Below are 18,755 nucleotides of genomic sequence, written 5' to 3'. Positions count from 1 at the left end.
AGGGGGAAGGGAAAAGGTGAATGGAACTTGAGGGCAGCTTCTGCACAGGACTGGGGAGAAGTGTGTTCTCTCTGAGGAGCAGGGGGACATTCAGCCTAGGCTAAGGAGCCAACCCTGGGCCAGGACAATCTTGGTCAACTGGAGCTATGAGCATGAGACTTTCAATTATTTAACTCCTGGGCTTGACTTTGAGAAGAAAATCAGGAAACCAACAAACAGGTCCAGTCTGTGTCCTTGAGTTGAGCCCATCTCCTAACCCTGGGCACGACCTGGGCCTGGGTGCAAGCAAAATGGGGAGGCAGTGGCATTCTGTGATGTTCTCTCAGCCCAACAGCCTCTTCTCCTTTGTATTCCTAGAACATCTCTCCCGGCCACCTAAACCAGAAACTTCCAAGTCAACCTCAACTCCCTTTGCTTTTAACGCCACATCCAGTCAGTTGCCCGTTCCTCTCATATGTCTCTTGACTCTCCCTCTTTTCCAGCCTGTCCAGGTTAGGCCCTCATCACCAGTTAACTGGGCTCTGTGCCTTCCATCTCAAGAGGCGGAACCACTCTACCGTACAACCCCCAGGTGCCATGTACATGGATGACAATGCAAGTGGCGCCCCCTGGAGTTGTGCAACACGAAGTCTCGTAGGAGACAGCAGGACATAGTAGAAAAAGCACAGATTCTGAAATAAGACCAGGCTTGATTCAAATCCCGATTTGGTCCCCTTTTGGTTAGAAAACTGTACTAGTTTCCTAGGGCTGTCGCAACAAACTACTACAACATCTTTCCGGGGTAACTCTGTCAGGTTCTTGGTGCATAGTGGATGCTCACTACATGTAAATCCTCTTCTCTCCGAGTGCAATCCACCCCCTTCCTCCCCACACCCCACCAACCACTGCAGGTGTAACTGAAGAGGGTGGATTGCTTCTCCGTGGCAGTCCCCTACTCCTGCCTTCTCCAGGTCCCCATGCTGAAGTCAGGACCCACCAAGGAAAAGTGTCTGGTCTGGGGGTGTCTCCTCCCTCCCTCTCACTCTGCAAGAAGCTACCTGTCAAATGAGAAAAATTTCTGCTAAATTAGTCACTGTAAGGTGTTAATTGCTTAGTGTGGCTATTTGTGTAGAGTCTAGAAGGCTTGAAATTCTGGATCTTTCAAACATTAATAAAAAGAAAGGAATATTAATAACAACTGTAATTTATTGACTACCAGCTGTGTGCCAGGCAGAATTAAACACTTTGCAATCATTATCTCATTTCATCCTTACAACAGCCCTATGGTGTGGGAGTCATCACTGCCATTTTATAGCCCCCAGAGGAGTGAAGAGGCTTTCCCAAGCCCACAACGGATGGTAAATGACGGCATGTGGATTCAAACCCAGGGCCATCTGACCAGAGTCACTACTCTATGTTTTTGATACTGTTTGCTCATCAACATGTGGCTGCCTATGGGAGCAGTCAGAGGCATTATGAGGTCACTGTGATTGTGCTATAAAATAACTGGCAACATTGAGCTAAAACTGATTTCTCAATACACAGGTCAATGTTTAGATCAGCGAAAAGATTTGTATCTTCAAAGAGAACACTGGTGGTCTGGGTAAGCAAAAGGATGACCCAATATCACTAAATCTGTACATGAGAAGGGCTTTAATTGCAAAGAGGTCTGGGGATTTATATGGTGGACTACTGACTGAGAACCTGACCAGTGATCTTGAGAGCGTGGGGGTGCCGAGATCCCACATCGCTTCTGCATGAAGAACCCAGAGAAGGAATAAGAACAAACATTGGGGTGCAGCATGCAGGGAGGAATTCGAAATAATTGCAGCCTAACAGGTGACCTGAGTGGCTAAGACGGCAGGGAGAAGTAGGCTGTCAAATGCAGCTTCATGAACTTGGCCAACTTCTGCCAAGAGTCGTCCAGCCCTCGCCATCCCTAGAAAAACCTCCAGTGGTCACATTATTTCAGTCACAAACGCCTTCCCTGCTGGTCTGTGAACTCTGAGGGCTGAGTGGGTCTGCCTTGTTCATTGCTGTAGCCCCAGCACCAGAGAAAATCAGTGAGGCCAAAAGGTGGTTATTTGGCTTAATTAAGTGATTAGGAGAATAATTTTGCTGGAGAGAGTAAGCATAGATTTAGAGTTATAACATGTTAAATCATATACTGTCTGTTGATATTTTGTCCTAAATTTTCCTCTCTGAAATCCCACATTCTAAAAACCAATCTTTGCTCTTTTTTTTTGCAATTTTATCTTTTACTTAGAAAAATTTCCTCATTATAAAATAAGAATATTTCAAATTTTTGTAGTGAGACTCAAAAGAGACAGTATATAGGAAATCACTATGTAGACTGTAAGTATGATACAGACTCCTTGAGTTACTAGTATTATTATTAGGAACAATAAAATCAGTGAAGGAATGCATTTTTCGTGTACTTTCAGGCTCATTACCAGGCAGTGAGGAAGACGGTGTGGGGAGAGAGCCTTCCCGTAGCCGAGCAGATGATGCCACAAAGCTAGCTGTCCGTCGGCTTCCTCATAAGGCTCTCAGTTCCAGGGTTCCAGGTGGCCCAAGAACTTTAACAGCTCCCTGCTGGGGCCACAGCCAACCTAGAAGGGTTGTTACAATGCTATGACCTTGGGAATCTCTCCAAATTCTGCCACCCACACCTAGTCGGGTTTTGATTGTCCTTATGTGAGACCTTTCACTCCAGAACTTGTTCTTATTCTCCATCACCCCCTTGGAAGTGGTGCTTCAAACAGGCTCTTGCTTCTCATCTGCTTTCACCCAATGCTCGGGCTTTGATCCTCTGCTCCATGCTCAGCCCTCACCCCTAACTGCCCAGGAGGGGAGGTCAGAAGCCTGACAGCCCCCAAATCACAGTAATTTATTAAATATCAATTATTATTGAATATAACAATATTAACTGCTTTCTTGGATGTAGCTCTACATAGTGTATAGAGCACTTTCCTCCTCCTTTTTGTTCCTACACACCCACATTTGGAGGCTGATGGGATAAACTACATTCATATTCCTTTTTGGAGGAAGAAGAAGCAGGGGAGCCCAGAAGTTCAGAAAGAATAGGCCTAAGATCCAGGTATTTGACAAATAGGACAGTGCTTATTCTCCTCTTCCCTGCTGTGTGCTCAGTTCAGGCTATGCCACCAGGAGATACTGTGGAAACACGTGGCCCCTTCACTGAGGTTGCTAATGACCGACAACTTCAAATACGCTCACCCCAGGTGTACTGAGGGCACCAAAAGATTCTAATTTCTTAACCCATTATTATGAAGCTAGAATGGTGCACTCCTAAATTTGTCCTTATCTTTCCACTCCAATCTGATCCCCTCCCATGGTTCCCAACAGTGAATGTGTCCATTTTCCACCCATCATTCAAGCTGAAATTTGGGACTCATTCCCCACTTCTTCTGCCCTCTGACTCTCCACATCTCACTTCCTCATTCATTCATGCACTCATTCATGGTCAGTCAAGACCATTTTACTTCCTCACCATCCCTTGCCTCCCTCCCCTGCTCTCCATCCCTAACACCTCTACCTCAATTCAGAGCCTCACCAACTTTTTCCTGGACTACGGACTAATTGGTTTCCCTTCCTCTAATCTTGTGTTTCTCCAAGCTCACTATCCACACTATTGCTGGAGGGATCTATCTAAACTATAAATGTGATCATGACCCACCTTCCCCAATAACCCTGACTGGATACAGGGCAAAAGCAAACTCCTTAGGTAGACATACACATCTTTCCATGCTATGATTCCTGTCTACCCCTCTCCTCATTCCTACTGGCTACTACCTCAATTGTGCCACTGCTGTACCTCATACGTACACCTATCATCACCTAGAGCTTTCTAACATATGAATTTGTTCACATCCCAAGGACTAGGTGCTATTTGAGACAAATGCAGTCACATCACCAGTGTCTACCCTGATGCATGCACATAGAAAGAAGTCAATGCTCTTTGACGGGATGAATTTAGGAAGGGAGCACCTGTCAGGCTGTCTGTCATCTCACCCATAGGCAGCCTGAGCCTCTCGACTGCCCAAGACTCATCTTTATTGGTATGCCCATTCATTTGTCCTGGGACCCAAGGCATGGCAAGGGCCAGTCCTCAGGCCCTTGTCTCACCAGTCTCTTCTTAGCCTTCCCCAGGAAAGCCCTGGAGCTACCACGAGTCCAGAATCTCCTGGGTACCCCTGATCTACTCTCCCTCTCTCCAGAGTCCATCTAGCCATGGTACCTCTCTGTCTATTTATCTGCATCAAAGCCTGTGCTCTCTGCAGGCTGGGAGATTGCTTTTTTGTGTAATAAGTCTTTAAAGAAAGTAGCAGGTGGGAAGCTAATTCATACTTGTCAGTGAATTCTAACTAATGGGAGATTTGATCCTAAATCTCCCGGCTCCCAGCTCCCCTGGAATCCTCTTCCTGCATGTTTCCTAGTCATTTATCCCCCTGACCGGAGTGTGCATATCTCTTCCTCCCAGGAGCTCTGTCCCTTCTCTGCTTCTCATTCCCAACATGAGTCCACAAATGGGACTTCAAAGGCACCCAACAGCTGTAACTATCTTCATTTTGTATTTAGAAGACTGTTCTGTCCCTCTGGGCACTAAATATGTAGTTATTAATTGTGTAGCTGAAAGCTCAGTGGGTCAAACTGACATAAGAAATGGTGGCTACCTTGTGCTGTCCCCTTAGGCTGCAGAGAGCAATTGCTTTTCTCCCGGCTTGCTTCCTTTCTCAGGCATTGATTCCTCATCTCTGATGTCCCCTGCACTGAGGATGCACTGTTCAGGCTTCCTCTCTACTAACCAGGTGCAAAACCTCTCCATCCCTCCCCAAGTCCCAACTCATCAGCCTCAGGCATGTAGAGACCAAGGCACCCCAAAGAGGATTTGAGGAAGCATTAGGCAAACAGGAGTCCAGCCTTCATCTCAATAGGAGGACTAGGAGCTGTTTAGAAACATGAGTGACACCCATCTCCGCAGCAGGATCAAATGATTTGTTGCAGCCGGGAGCTGGGCATCTCACAAACTCAAACTGCTCAAGGTCACCCAGGAGGGACATGACTGAGACAGAACAGAATCCAGGCCACAAGGCTCTCAGATAGGTTTCCCCAAGAGGAGGGAAATGTACATGACAAGAGATTTTCAGATCTTGCCCATTTTTTGCTAGCTTCGTTCATTCTTTTATTACTTCAACAAAACTATGAGTGTTAGCCACTAGAGATACACCATGAGCAAACCCGTCCCTGACCTCAAGTAAGTATAGGGGGAAGCAGGAGTAGAGGGAAAAAGGCAAATAAAGAGGCAAGTGCTTGAAGAGTGATAAGTACAAGATGCTCTGGGCACATAGAAGCTGGTCCTTTCAGACTTTCTGTTGATTTTCCCAGGCTGAGAGCTGATTGTGAGCTGAGAGCTGAAAGATGAGCAGGAGTTAGTCAGATGAAAAGATGGGAAAAAGAGCTCCCCAGACAGAAGAATAAGTGTGTGCAGAGGCCCAGAGGAGCAAGGGCGTATGGTAAATTCAGGGATCTGCAAGACATTCAATCTGGTCGGCGTGTGCGTGGGTGATGGAGGATGGACGGACAACCAAGAGGTAAGTTCACCAGAGGATTCATAAGTCATTATGCTAAGGATTTTGACTTTATCCTGAGGGTAATGGGGAGCCACTGAAGAGTTCTAAGCAAGAGAGTGATATGATCAAGAACAGCTTTAGGAAGATCTTACCTCTCGGCCAAGATAAAATCAGCATTGACATTCCCAGGGGAGCTGCCTAGCATGTGTGTTATGGCAGAGGGGCTCTAGTGGGATGGGTGGGCATCCTACTGACCACTGGGCTGTGAATGTCAGCTGTCAGCACCACAGAGACAGGGCTGGGGAGGCCTCAGCTAGTGATTAACTGAGCTGTTGATGCCTTTGACACTGAGTGGAGCCGTATGCTGGGGATGGAGAAGCTCAACTACTTACTAATAACAGCACTTGCTACTCCTAATGGTGCTTGTCATACAATAGCACTTATAATGCAATAATAATAATAACGCAATTTGCCATAATGTCTTTTATTTTCAGTCTCCCTTTGCTTTCCAAACATTCATTAAATCCCAAACACTCTTCTCAGCAAGGTCTGAATTCCTCGGGTCCAGGAGCCTTCCTGGTCACGGCAGCAGTCCCAGGTGGCCTCGGTTTCCCTCTTTGCCCTGGCTTTCAGTCTTCTCTCAGGAGCTTGTATACAGAAATCCACCAGGAGCCCAGGGGTGCACCATGCCCAGAGCCCCACCCTGGGCCAGCAGAGAGCCTCTGGGGCCTGATCATCAACATTGTCAATCTACCGATTTCCTGCCCCAAGATCTCACCTTACTGACCTTTTCACCAGGTGATAGAAGGGAAGACAAAGAAATGAACTAATTTACATGGTTGGTGGTAGTCAGAATTCTAAGGTGGCTCCCAAGATGTCCCATCTCCTTTCCCCAAATAAACTGCAGGGCTGGGAATATGATGAATTTTAAGTTATTATGCTCTGTGGCACAGCCAGCTTTAAGAAGGCTGTCCAGGTGAGCCTGACCTAATCATACGAGCTCCTTAGAAGCAGAGAGTTTTGACTGGCTGGTTGCATAAGGGGAAGTCAGAGAGACTGGAAGCCTGAGGGGTTCCCAGCTAGAGGAGGTTGTCCGTTGATGAGATGGAGCGGGGCATGGATCAAGGACTAAGAGTGGCCTCTAGTTGCTGAGAGCGGTCCCCGGCCAAGAGCCAGCAAGGAAATGGGGACTTCAGTCCTACACCCTCAAGGAACAGAATCCTGCCAATAACAGGAACGAGCCTGGGAGAGGACCCTGAGCTCCAGGTGAGATACAGCCAGCCTACTCCTCAATGTCAGCCTGACCAGAGAAAACAGCTTTCAGACCTACAGAACTAGGGGCTAAGGAACGGTGCTGCTTTAAACCACTCACGTTGCAGTTACACAACAATAGAAAACTGATGCAGCAGCAAAAACCCCTAAAGATCAGTTTGAGAAGGAAAGAAGTGGGATGAGAGGTGAAAGGCAAATTCTCAGGCCTGCCACTTGCTGATTGAATAAGCACAGACAGGGTTCTCGAACTTCTCTGAGCCTCGGGTGCCTACTTTGTAGAATTGGAAGACCTACTTTGTAGTGCAATTTTGAGGATTAAAGATCTTGAGTATAAAGTGCTAAGTGGGGTGCACTGCTCACACTCAGAACCAAGGAGTGGCTACTATCAGAATGTCAGTGTGTGGCAGTACGCGGCTTCTTATTTATCAGACTCCCTTGATTGTGGATGACAGAATGGCTGGACCACCACCCAGAAGGGGAGACTGAGGCACAGCTCACTGAATTAATGAGACTTCTGAATCTTCAACAAATTTGTGACACAGGTCAAGGCGGGTCACCTGTTCTCCCAAAGCTCTATTAAACAGAAGGCTGGGGCAGCCAGAGGAGGACATTTCCATTATGCTTCCAGACACGCTGAGCCACAGTATTCCCTAGAGTCTAGCCCTCATTTCAATTTGATTTATTTTACATGCACAGTCTGGTGCACCCCCATCACCAACACACACAGATAGACAAACCGCGTGCATGCATGTGTGGTATCGGGGGCAGATACAAGACGTGAGTTTCCAGTACTATGGAACGAATGATAAACAAATATCTGAGATGTGGTTCTGGGAGCCCCTGTGGAACTCATCTTCACGGTCATGCTGTTTGTCAAACATCAGCAAACGGGTTGTCTGATAATTGGTTCCTCCGAAGCGAAGCCGCATTTCTTCGCCTCCACCAGGGTCTCTACACCCCCTATTGAACGCTGCTTCTATTTTGATTGATTTTCCTGGCAATCCTCATTCTGCTCTCACACCTCCAGTCCCCACTTGGTTAGGAATCAACTAGCTTTGGAAACTCCTGCCTCAATTTTAATAACCAGAGCTCACCTCAATGCTCAAGTGCTGGGCTCCGCCTCCCCCTCCCAAGCTCTGGGACAGACAAAAACCTGATTGAGCCGTTTCCAATCTCAGTGATCCTGCATCCCTGGTACCAGTGCTTAGTTTTCTTCCAGGATAATTGACAGCAATGCTTCACTTTCTTTTTTCTCAGATATATTGATCAGTCAGTCCCAGCTGAGACTGCAGTAGGTAGAGGGCAGATGGAGAGACCCAAACAGAATATCTCAGAAAATGGCAGTTCTTGGGGGAAGCATCTTATGCAGGTTAGGGATGATTCTTTTGGTCACCTGGGCTTGCCCGGGGGAGAGTCCCCTCTCTGAGGCCCTTTCCCTTCTCCCTTGCCTAACAAGACCTGGTGACCAGCCACAGATCTGCCAGCTAAGCAAGGCAGTGGCTTCATTCGAATGGCTCTGGGTCCAGATAGCAGGAACCATCTGAGTAAGGAGGGGGAAAATGGGGAGGGAGAGGCCAGAGGGCCGAGGAAGGAGTGGCCCCTGTAGAGACTGGCAACGAGAAAGGTGGCCAGAGTGTTAGACGTGAGCCCTGCCAGCCTGAGGGTCCCTGGGGCACCAGTGGAAGTTAATTTACCCAGCTTGGCATTTTCGACTGCCATCTTTCCCTGTGTCCACTACATACTACACGCCTCTCAATGGCTGTCACAGCTCCTGTACAGCTGCCACAGCTCCCGTGCAGCGTTCCTCCTCAAGGAAGGGGTTTCTCAGGGTTAGAAGGCCCTACAGAATAGTGGAGAAGGGGCCAGTCTGTCAGTCCAGGCTGAGCCTGCTTCAGGACAAGGGACAGGGGCTGACTCCTGGTTTGGCAGACTAATCTCACCCATCAGATACTTTCTCAGGCCCTAAATTAGCTCTGCCTACATGTTATTCTCCAGTTCTCATTTCTAACCCATCCTTCAATACAAGATTCAACAGAAGCCTATCTATAAACCTTTCCCAATCTCCCATGGAAAATGCTCCTTTCTTTGGGCTTCTACTCCTTCATTTACTATGCTTGACTGAGAGTTCTTTAAATCATCATACTGGACCACATCATACTGCTCCTTGGATTCCCCTGCACACAGGAGGCACTCAATGAATGTTTGCTAAATACGTGTAGTTTATTTCAGCATTTTCCAAGGTAAGTGGTTCAATCATGGCTGGCTAATCACTTTACAATACTATAACTTGGGCCAAAAGGGTTCAAGCTGTCAGCCTTAGTTTCCCCAAATGCAAATGGAACTAATGATGCTTCAGTCAATCCTGAAGCCCTTTCTGATTCTCCCTTCCATTTCTCCTTTGAACACTTCCCCCTCTACCAACAACCTAGTTCAGAGAATCAGATACAGAACAGTGAGTAGTTCCAGAAAACACAGTTTTGGAGTAATAGCCACTCCTACAGATCTTTCTGTGACACATCTGTCACCACCAGACCTGCCACTTCTCCGAGTCTGCATTTGGTGGAGGTGGTACTCGGAAGCTCGGTGGACACGTGGAGAAGCTTTACTCCATTAATCTTTTCCTAGTTGCACTAAAAACAGATCTTTATTCTCCAAAGTGTACTGTTTTATGCAGAGTGGCTCTCCTAAAAGGCTCAATAAAGCTGAAATATGTGGATTCTCTTAATAATTTTACAATAAACTACACTTTAGAATCAATTGCTCTGACACTAGAAAGCTGTCCGACCGATGGACTGTAGCTACTGACTGGCCACGTGTGGGTAGGTGCAAGTGCGTGTATACGTGTGCGTGTGTGAGTGTGTGTGTGCGTGTATGAGGTGCTTTCAGTGAAGGACTGCAAGATAAGAAGAGGCTCAAGCACCCTGGGAACTGTAGTTCCAACCAGGTGGGAGGCAAATTTTGAAATGTTTCTGATAGCAGCTTTGGAGTTTTGGAAAACTAAAGGTGGTAAATCAGGAAACTAAGGTCTAAGGATGGGAATACTCAACAGAGAGGAGGGGAAAATGGGAGGGAAGAGCAGGGAAATAACACTTACCAGCAGCCTACTAACAATAAAAACTTTCCATGTTCTTCACAAAATGATGTTATGGAGTAAACATTATTATCCCCATTTTACAAAAGGCAAATCTGAGTCTCTGATAGATTAAGTAACTCGACACACGTACATCTAACATAGTGAGGGTCCAGATTTAAACCTAAGTCCTCCCCTGATCCGAGGCCTTTGCTGTTTCCATCCTCGGTGTTAAAGAGTGATGAGGCTCCTCCAAGCTCTGGGGGGCAAGGGCTGGGACAGGTAATTGCATATTGACCCATAATGACCTTCCTGATGGAGATGCTTTGTTTCTAAGATCCCTGGTTCTGGCGCCAGGAATCAAGTGACAGGCGCTGGCCCAAAGAGATGACTTGATAAAGGCTGACCCAGGCATGGTGCAGCCAGCCGGAGGAAGCAGCCCCAGGTGACAGCAAGGCCATTTAGAGCAATCAGCCTGACTGTCCTTGCGAGTCTTCTGCCTCTGCTTCCCTTGACAGTCATTATTGGTGCCAACCCTGGGCCTCGGTTTTGATACCTCCCTCACTCAGCAGAGTCCTCCGAAACCTAGTCTCTTGGATCCTGAACTAAACTCCATCCTTCATGGTCCTGCACACCCCTAACTTCAAATCTGTCCATCCCAGAATGGGAGGAAGGGAGTTCTAGAATGAGTAGACTTGCCACATGGGCTATAAAAAAGTGCTAGGGTATTCTGGGGACCAGAGAGACTGGGCTCCTCTGTGCTTAAAGGATTAGTCCAAATGGGCTGAGTTCCTGTCAGAGGGCAAGGAGATGAGCTACCTAACCTGACCAGCCCTCCCAGTCCAAGAACTCTACAATGTTATGAATTGTTCCATTCATTCACTCAATAAATATTCATTAAGCACCTACTGTGTGCCAGGCCCTGGGCTACCACTGCAGTTACAGTGATGGACAAGAGAGGCTTGGTCTTGCCTTTCTCAAGCTCAAGTTCAGGTGGAGATATAGAAGGAATTCCAAGTTGAGATGCATGCTATATAAAAAAAATACAGGATGCTGTGAGAATGTGTAACAGGGGACTCAACCTAGTCTGGGTGTCAGGGAAGACTTCTTGAGGAAATGACATTTAAGAAGAACCAAAAGATGAGTAGGGTTAGCTCACAAAGAGTGGAGAGGAAGAGCGGGTGGTGAGTACTCTCACTTCCTCCTGGAATCAACTTCTTTTTCCCTCCCTGGCTCTCCCTTCTGTAATAATTGTAGCAATTTCAATTACTTATGGCTAATCTCTCTGATAAAACCCTAGAAACATAAACATAGGCTCAGATTTACTTGACAATAAAATGAGCCCAAAGGAAAAAAACTGGCTGCTTATATCCATTCTGCCCAAACAAGATAGAGGCTGGGGCAGGGAGGGGTGACTTTTCTAGAGCTAGACCTGGCTGTCATTTGGGAATCCCAGGAGCTGTTAGGTGAACAGATACTGCTTCCAAAGGCTGCGTGGGCCCTCCAATCCTGACGGGTCATTCTCTTCTCTCTCCAGGGAACGTTCCCAGCCTGAGGGTCTTATGAATCGTAATACCCCAACAGTGTGCTGGACTAAAGGACTCCAGGACTAGGAAGATCTTGGAGATCCTGGAGATCCTGGAGATCACCTACAACCTTGTACTTTTAGGGATAAAGACTCTGAAGCTCAGAGATGAGAGATGGCTTGCTGGGATAGATAAAGGCTGTAGAGTGAAGTGGTTAAGCGCTAACTACCTGGATTCATGATCTGGGTCCACCACCCGGAGGAAGACACCAAATCTCCATAAGGCTCAGCTTGCTCATTTCTAACATAGGGGTAAGAAAGCCCCTATTGCTAGAATTGTTGCAAGGTTTAAATGAGAAAATTAAGGTGAAGCACTGATTACAGAGGCTTGCACATATAAAAAGTATTCAGTAAATGTTAGCTACCGTAATTATTACGTAACAGTATCAGTCAGGGTTCCCCAGGAATATATGAATATATGTGCATAAATACATACACACACACACACAAAGAGATTTATTATAGGGAATTGGCTCACACAATCATGTGAGTCCGAGTTCTGTGGGGCAGGCCACAGGCTGGAAATTCTGGAAGGAATGAAAATGTAGCCTTGAGGCAAAATTCTTCTGATCCCTGGAACCCTTGGTTCTTGCTCTTAAGACCTCTGACTGGATGAGACCCACCCACAGTGTATCTCCTTTATTTAAGGTCATCTGCTTGTTGATGCTAACCCCATCTAGAGAATACCTCTACAGCAACATCTAGGCCAGTGTTTGACCAAACAACTGGCCACCATAAAATTGACCATCCCTGTAACACAACCCGTAGTGGCAGGACTGGAGGTAAGAGCCACAGGTGCTCTGCTGCTGGTCTAAGGCTTTGTCTCTATATGATGGGCTTCCAATGATGTAACCCTTCCCCCAGGCCCTGTACCAACATGGCACATCAGAACTTGGCTCCTCTCTAAATTCCTCAAGGGAAGAACTCTGTGGTTCCCACTGCGTTTATATACCCCCCACAAATGGCAGCCTGTTCTCCAGGGTGGTCATGGTGCCAAGGGCACAGAGCTTGGCCCATCCTGGTAGCCTGGTAATGAAATGGTGGTCATGGCATCCAGCCAGCCATGCCACCTGCAGTGTCAGTAGCAGCCCAATGGCCAGCAGATGGCACAGCCTCCTGCTTCCAGGGCCCAATTATTATCTGCCTTTCATTGATGCTTTTATGACTTTTGACCCTTACCCTTAAATCTCAACAATTCTCCCTGTCAACGCGGCAGCTCCCTCCTTTGGCCTGTCTTTACTTTCTGACAATGGTTTAGGGAGATTTTATCTTTTTCTATTAGGCAGTGATTGCAAATCTCCCTGGGTTCATTAGTAGCTGGATAATCCTTCCAGATTTATTAGCTCAAACTGAGCATCCTCCTTCACCTCTTTTCTGCAGATGTGCAATAACCACCATTGCCGTCTCAGCCTCAGACTGGGCTTTGCCCAAAGGCCCTTAATTCCTCACATCTTTTATCCAAACTTCCATCAATCTTGTGGAACAAGTTTCCCCAGCCAAACCTGGAGGCCAATTGGAGGACAGAGAATCCCTTCCAGATTGAAGACTGGTCCAAGCACAATGAATTTATAAGTATCCTATGATGCTCCACTTGGAAACCCTAGACAGGACAATTAGGCCAGCAGCCTACCTGGATAAGAGCACCTGAAGCCTCCTGAGTTACAAAGGAGCTGACATTAGCGGGGTTTTCTGCTAATCTCCATGCATGGGATTAGTTAACCTCTAAACAGACAAGCCAGGGCTTAGGATGCTAATTGCCTTTTCTAGTATACAAGAAGGAAATGTTGTGATAAAGATTAATAATTTGATAACATGTCAGAGATTGCTAGCTGATCCCCAAACCCATTTCCTCTCCTCCCTGGGCACACAGCTAACTACATTTCCCAGTATCCCTTACACTTAGGTGTGGTCATGTGACAGAGTTCCAGCCAATGGAAGGCGAACAAAAGTAATACACCCTACTTCCCGGCCTGGCTGACAAAATCCTCCCATGTGTGTGCTACTCCATGTTATTTTCCCATCTCTGGCCTCTAAGAGGGCACATTTACAAGTTAGAAAAAGTCTGGGTCCCTAAATACCCTATGGCAGGCTGCCCATCCTTTTAGGACTTGAGTTGAGTAAGAAACATACTTCCATTGTGCAAAGCCCTGAAAATAGAGGGTTTATCTGTTATAGCAGCTAGCATTTCCTACCAAATATCAGCAGTGTTGATCTTTGCTAATTTTTAATTCTTGCAAAGACTATTTGAGATGGATACTATTATTATTCACGTTTTACATATGAGGAAACTGAGGCCCCAAGAGTCTCAGGCCACATAGCGAGTAAGCTCCTGAACTTGAGATTTCACCAGGTCTGACTGACTGTAAGAACAGGGTTTTAATATTCTGGGTTACTTTCTCCCATTGGAAAGCTTCTTAATCAGCAGGACTCTCAACTTCAGCCATGTGGTCTTGTGTCTTTCAATTTGCAAATTCCAAATAGAAAATAGGAAACATCTGGATGAAGGCAGGAAGCAGCTCTTTGGGTTCCTCATGCACCCACGTCTTTTGTGACTTTGCAACCAGTCTGCTTTGCTTTTCTTTGTCCTTATTTGGTACATCTCACTTTGGTCTGGACTTTTGATCCCTTGGTCTACCCATCGGGACTTGCTTCCTTGTGGTTTCTCTCCACGTGCTTGACTTCTGTCCACATGTGCATCCTGGCTCACATTTTACCTCTCAAGTTCTCATGATTTGGATCCCAGGAGCTAACTCTGTGCCTCTGGCTCTCACCTTAGCCAGATATCTTCAGAGGCCCATTCCACCTGCTGATCTGAGATTTGCTTTACTAGGAGTGATTCCTGACCCATAATAATCAGATGCAGGGGTAAGAAGCTGTTTCACAGATCAAAGGTCCAAACTCTGACATCAAATCTCTTTTGGAAATAGATACAGAAATGAAAGGCCTAGATACCTATTCTCTGTTTCTATCACTGTGTGCCTTCAACATCTATAAATTTCCTGTCACTGTCCTCTTCCTCTGCTCTGGAGAGGGTCTGTCCCTAGAACACCGGTCTTTCCCCTCTTGCTGAAGTGTCTCTGTCAGTGCTGACGCTCTACTGTACATCCCCCCTTTCACTCAGGCCTGGCTTCCACTGGACCCACGGACCCTGTTTCTTCTCTGGACTCGTCCAGCTACTGCCCTGGACCTGCCCGTGACAGCTGCGTGATCCTGCAAGACTAGCCTTGGCGCTATCCTTGTATTTGTCACCTCTGTCACCCAAGGCTCAGGGTTGGTAGGGTTACAATCCCTGCGGGCCAGACCCTGACAGAAAAGAAACCGTGTTTCTATAGGGGCAAATGAATTGATGGTTTAGAAGTTTGATTTGTGATGGATATTTTTGTCTCAACTCTTGTGATGGGTAATCAACTGACCAAATCCAGAGCAGTCGATCTAATTCATTTATGACAGATGCCCTAAATCTCTCAGCCTTCTTAAGTCTGGGTGGGACTGAGGTATGGCAACTTGGTGATTACTCAGTAATTACTGGCACAAATAAACCCGATAACCGTTGGCTCAGTCAGGTATAGTAACCGAACTACCTGGTTCTAGTTATTCTCTGGAAATAAATAAAAGTGCATTTTAGGAGTCATTTTCACAGGCCATTAGAGTCTGTGCAGCAAAATAAGTATCTCCCATTCCTTTTAGCCCAGAGGAAGCACATACAGGACTTTTTAAAATAACACCTTCTCTTTACGAAACTTTTCTTGGGAGCCAGTCGCTGTCTGTATATTATCTCGTGAGATGAGTGTTATTAGTGTCCACTTACATATGAGGTCACTGAAGCTCAGAAAGCTTAAGTACCCAGTGTAGACTCACACTAGAGTGCTCAGTCAGTCCTACACAATGCTGAGGCCCCGGCCTTTCCAGCTCCCCAAGCTACCTCTCAGAAAGCGGATCTGAACACCTGCTGCATCACTGTGGCAGAATTCAAAGATGGGACATGATGAGAAGGAATAAAGATGAATTAAAGCCCAGTGGCATCTGTATTTAGGGGGAAGGGATTGAAGAGGTGCAAAGGGTAACTTATTTCCCTCCGTTTGAAGCCCCTCCCTCTCTGGCCCAAGCCTCCACCTGCAACTGGGCAGGAAGAGTGGAACTTAAAACAGTCACTCAGTCACTCTTCATTCCTACTAGAGATCCATCCCTCTTGGAAAGCCAAGGCGCTAAAGAGAAGCTTCCAGAACATTCTCTCACCATCTGATTTTTGCAATGGCTGTGCTCCTGCTTTCTTGCCTGTTATTCAACCAGTGTCAGTCACACAGTTACTTCTCTGCAAACTCACAAAAACGTGAGTCCTGTTAATTCCAGGTTCAAAGAACTCTCCCACAGAAGCATTTTCCCAGATCCATCTCATTCCATGCCCACCCAGGGAGGGAGAAAAGCTCTCTGAAAGCTGAAAGTATCAAGGTGCTATATAAAAACTACAATGCCTTAGAAACATATATGACTTTGCAATGTAAAATGCATTTTTACTTATAGAATTTTTTCTGCAAACTCACAAAAACGTGAGTCCTGTTAATTCCAGGTTCAAAGAACTCTCCCACGGAAGCATTTTCCCAGATCCATCTCATTCCATGCCCACCCAGAGAGGGAGAAAAGCTCTTTGAAAGCTGAAAGTATCAAGGTGCTATATAAAAACTACAATGCCTTAGAAACATATATGACTTTGCAATGTAAAATGCATTTTTACTTATAGAATTTTGGTTATCCTCACAGCAACCTTGTGAGGTTTTATTATCCTCATTTTAAATTGAGAAAAGTGGGGCTCAGAGAGTCAATGTAACTCACACAGAGTTACCCAGAGTACAAGGCAGAGTGGGGACTTGAACTTGGGTCTGCTGACTTCACAGGCCAGTGCTTTTTCCACTAGATAACAACATCATAATCGTAATTATTATTTCAGGGGTGGGGGAGATGGTGGGATGCAGTGTGGGTGATGCCATCTTTTTAAAAGTCTCCAAGCTGAGCAACTCCACCTCATTCTAGTTATTGTCACAGGAACTCATATTCCAAACGGCCGGCTTCTTTCCATCTGCTAAGTCACCCGGTGACTCCTTGCTGCCCAGTTCCTTCCTTCTCAACTGATGTGGTTGCATAACAGAAGGCAGGTGTGATACAGGCAGCTCTAGCCTGCCCTTCCCCTCTCTTCCCCTCTATTTCCCAGGCTCACAAAATGGAACACAAGTGCACTTTAATCTCTTTATTCTTCTGCCCAGGCTCCCCCAGATGTCTCCTTAATTTAAGCAAATGCTTTCACGTTGCTCTGGGAATAGCCTAATCCTTTTCTCTCCTTTTACAGTAGCAGAGTTACGCAGGGAAAATAAATAAGTAAGCAAAGGAGTTCCTTCTGTTTTGCATTTTGGGGGTAGTGACCCAGAGGGGACACTGGGGGTGGAGAGGGGATTACTTCTGGAGTGCTGGCGAAGTTCTATTTCTGAATCTGGGTGCTGCACCCCTGGAGGAAGTTCATTAAGGGCACATGTAATTTGTGTGCCCTTCTAGTCTTCAAAAAAAAAATATGACCTAAAATATCACAGTGATCGAGCAGGCAGTTTTATGGTGGCAGATGGCCATTACATGGTCATAAATGACTCTCTAGCAAGCCTGTTGTTGAGGAATTTCTCCTCTAAGGTCTCTTCCAACTCTGAGGGCAAAGGATGAAAGCATGCTCAGGGTTAACAATTCCACAGCAGCATAAAGGAAGCCTCAAGATGGAAAGGAACAGGGAGGGCAGAGTCCAAGCGGGTCTCTAATTTAGGAGATACCAAAATCTTGTGCGGCATTCAGGAGATCCAGTCCCTAAGTCCACAGAGGCTGACCGCACGGTCTCCTAAGTTACCCTATTGCATGCCCGAACCAAGAAGTCTTAACTTCTGGGTAACCTTTTTCTTTTTAAGATTGAACAGCCAAATCTATGAGGTTGAGTCCTGCTCCCTAACTTATTAAGGCTCTTACACTAATTGCCACCTGCCTTTAGTCTTTCAAGGCCGGATGTAAATAGATAAATGTGCTGCATGCACATTCCTGAAGCCATCCATAAGTTTAGAGAGACTCACTGCTTCCTGGGCGTGCCATGTTCTTTCCCATCTCCAAGTCCGTGGATACGCTGTTATTTTTCCTGGAATGCTCTTCTCTTCCTTCTTTGTATGGAAAAAAAACCCTTCTGCCTTTCAGGGCATGCTTTAAAGGCTCCCTCCTCAGTAATGTTTTTCTTGCCTGCCTCAGGCTGAGCAAGTGGCTCCTTCCTTGTGCTATGAAGCCTTCCTTGAACATTTTGTGTACACGTCTAATATGGAACTTGCCACTTTAGACTATAATACATTCTTTGGGTTTTTCCAAGGCAGGCTTGGTTTCTTATTCACACTGTAATTCCTAACACCCACCCCAGTGTGCCTTTTTTATAGGTAGCGCTCAAAGGCATGCCTAGATGAATGGTGTCCTAGTTCAGTGATCTTGGTATCTCATTCATTTATAAAATAAAATAAGCCTATTCACTGAATGATTGTTCCTAACAGCTCTGTCTGTAACAGCCAAGAGCGAAACAACCAAAATGTCTCTCAATAGGAGAATGCTCCAGCCATACCATGGACTATGTCTACTAGGCAAAGAAAAGGTACAAGCTACTGATACTTGCAAAAACTTGGATGGATCCCAAGGGGATTATGCTGAGTGTAAAGAAAGCTAATCTAAAAAGGTTGCAAACTTTATGATTCCATTTATATAATATTCATGAAATGACAAAATAACAGAAATGGAGAGCAATCAGTGGTTGCCAGGTTTTAGGGGTGGTGGGGAGGAAGCAGGTGGGAGAGACTAAAAAGGGGGCTCTCCAGAGACATGGTTCTGCATCTTGATTACAGTGGTAGTTACACAGATCTACTCATGTGATAGTTTTTGATAGATTGGGTATTTCCATAGCCTGGTTTCGACACCAAACTATATTTATGTAAAATGTAACCATTGGGGAAAACTGGGTAAAGGGTACGTGGGACCTTTCTATTATCTTTGCAACCTCCTGTGGATCTATAGTTATCGCAAAATAAGTTTAAAAAAATTAAAAACAATAGAAACCTGTCTTCTGAGGTCCTTTCTAGTTGACAAGTAGTGTGTCTGTATCGCACAATAACCTCTCACATTTCTTAATGCTTTATAACTTCAAAATGCTTCCACATAGATCAAATGACATCATTTCAAAATTACAGCAACTCCTTGA

The 18,755-nt window shown here is 46.0% G+C and overlaps 1 protein-coding gene across 2 annotated transcripts in view; it reads right to left on the bottom strand.

The window, feature by feature from the left end:
• The window catches only part of GRIK4 (glutamate ionotropic receptor kainate type subunit 4), a 441,993-nt gene that overhangs the window by 129,151 nt on the left and 294,087 nt on the right, over nucleotides 1–18,755 (bottom strand). The window lies entirely within an intron of this gene.

Source organism: Choloepus didactylus, chromosome 6, assembly GCF_015220235.1.
Source record: "Choloepus didactylus isolate mChoDid1 chromosome 6, mChoDid1.pri, whole genome shotgun sequence".
Taxonomy (NCBI): Eukaryota; Metazoa; Chordata; class Mammalia; order Pilosa; family Megalonychidae; genus Choloepus; species Choloepus didactylus.
The sequence above is the reverse complement of the archived record's forward strand: the minus strand, read 5'-3'. Positions and strand labels throughout refer to the sequence as shown.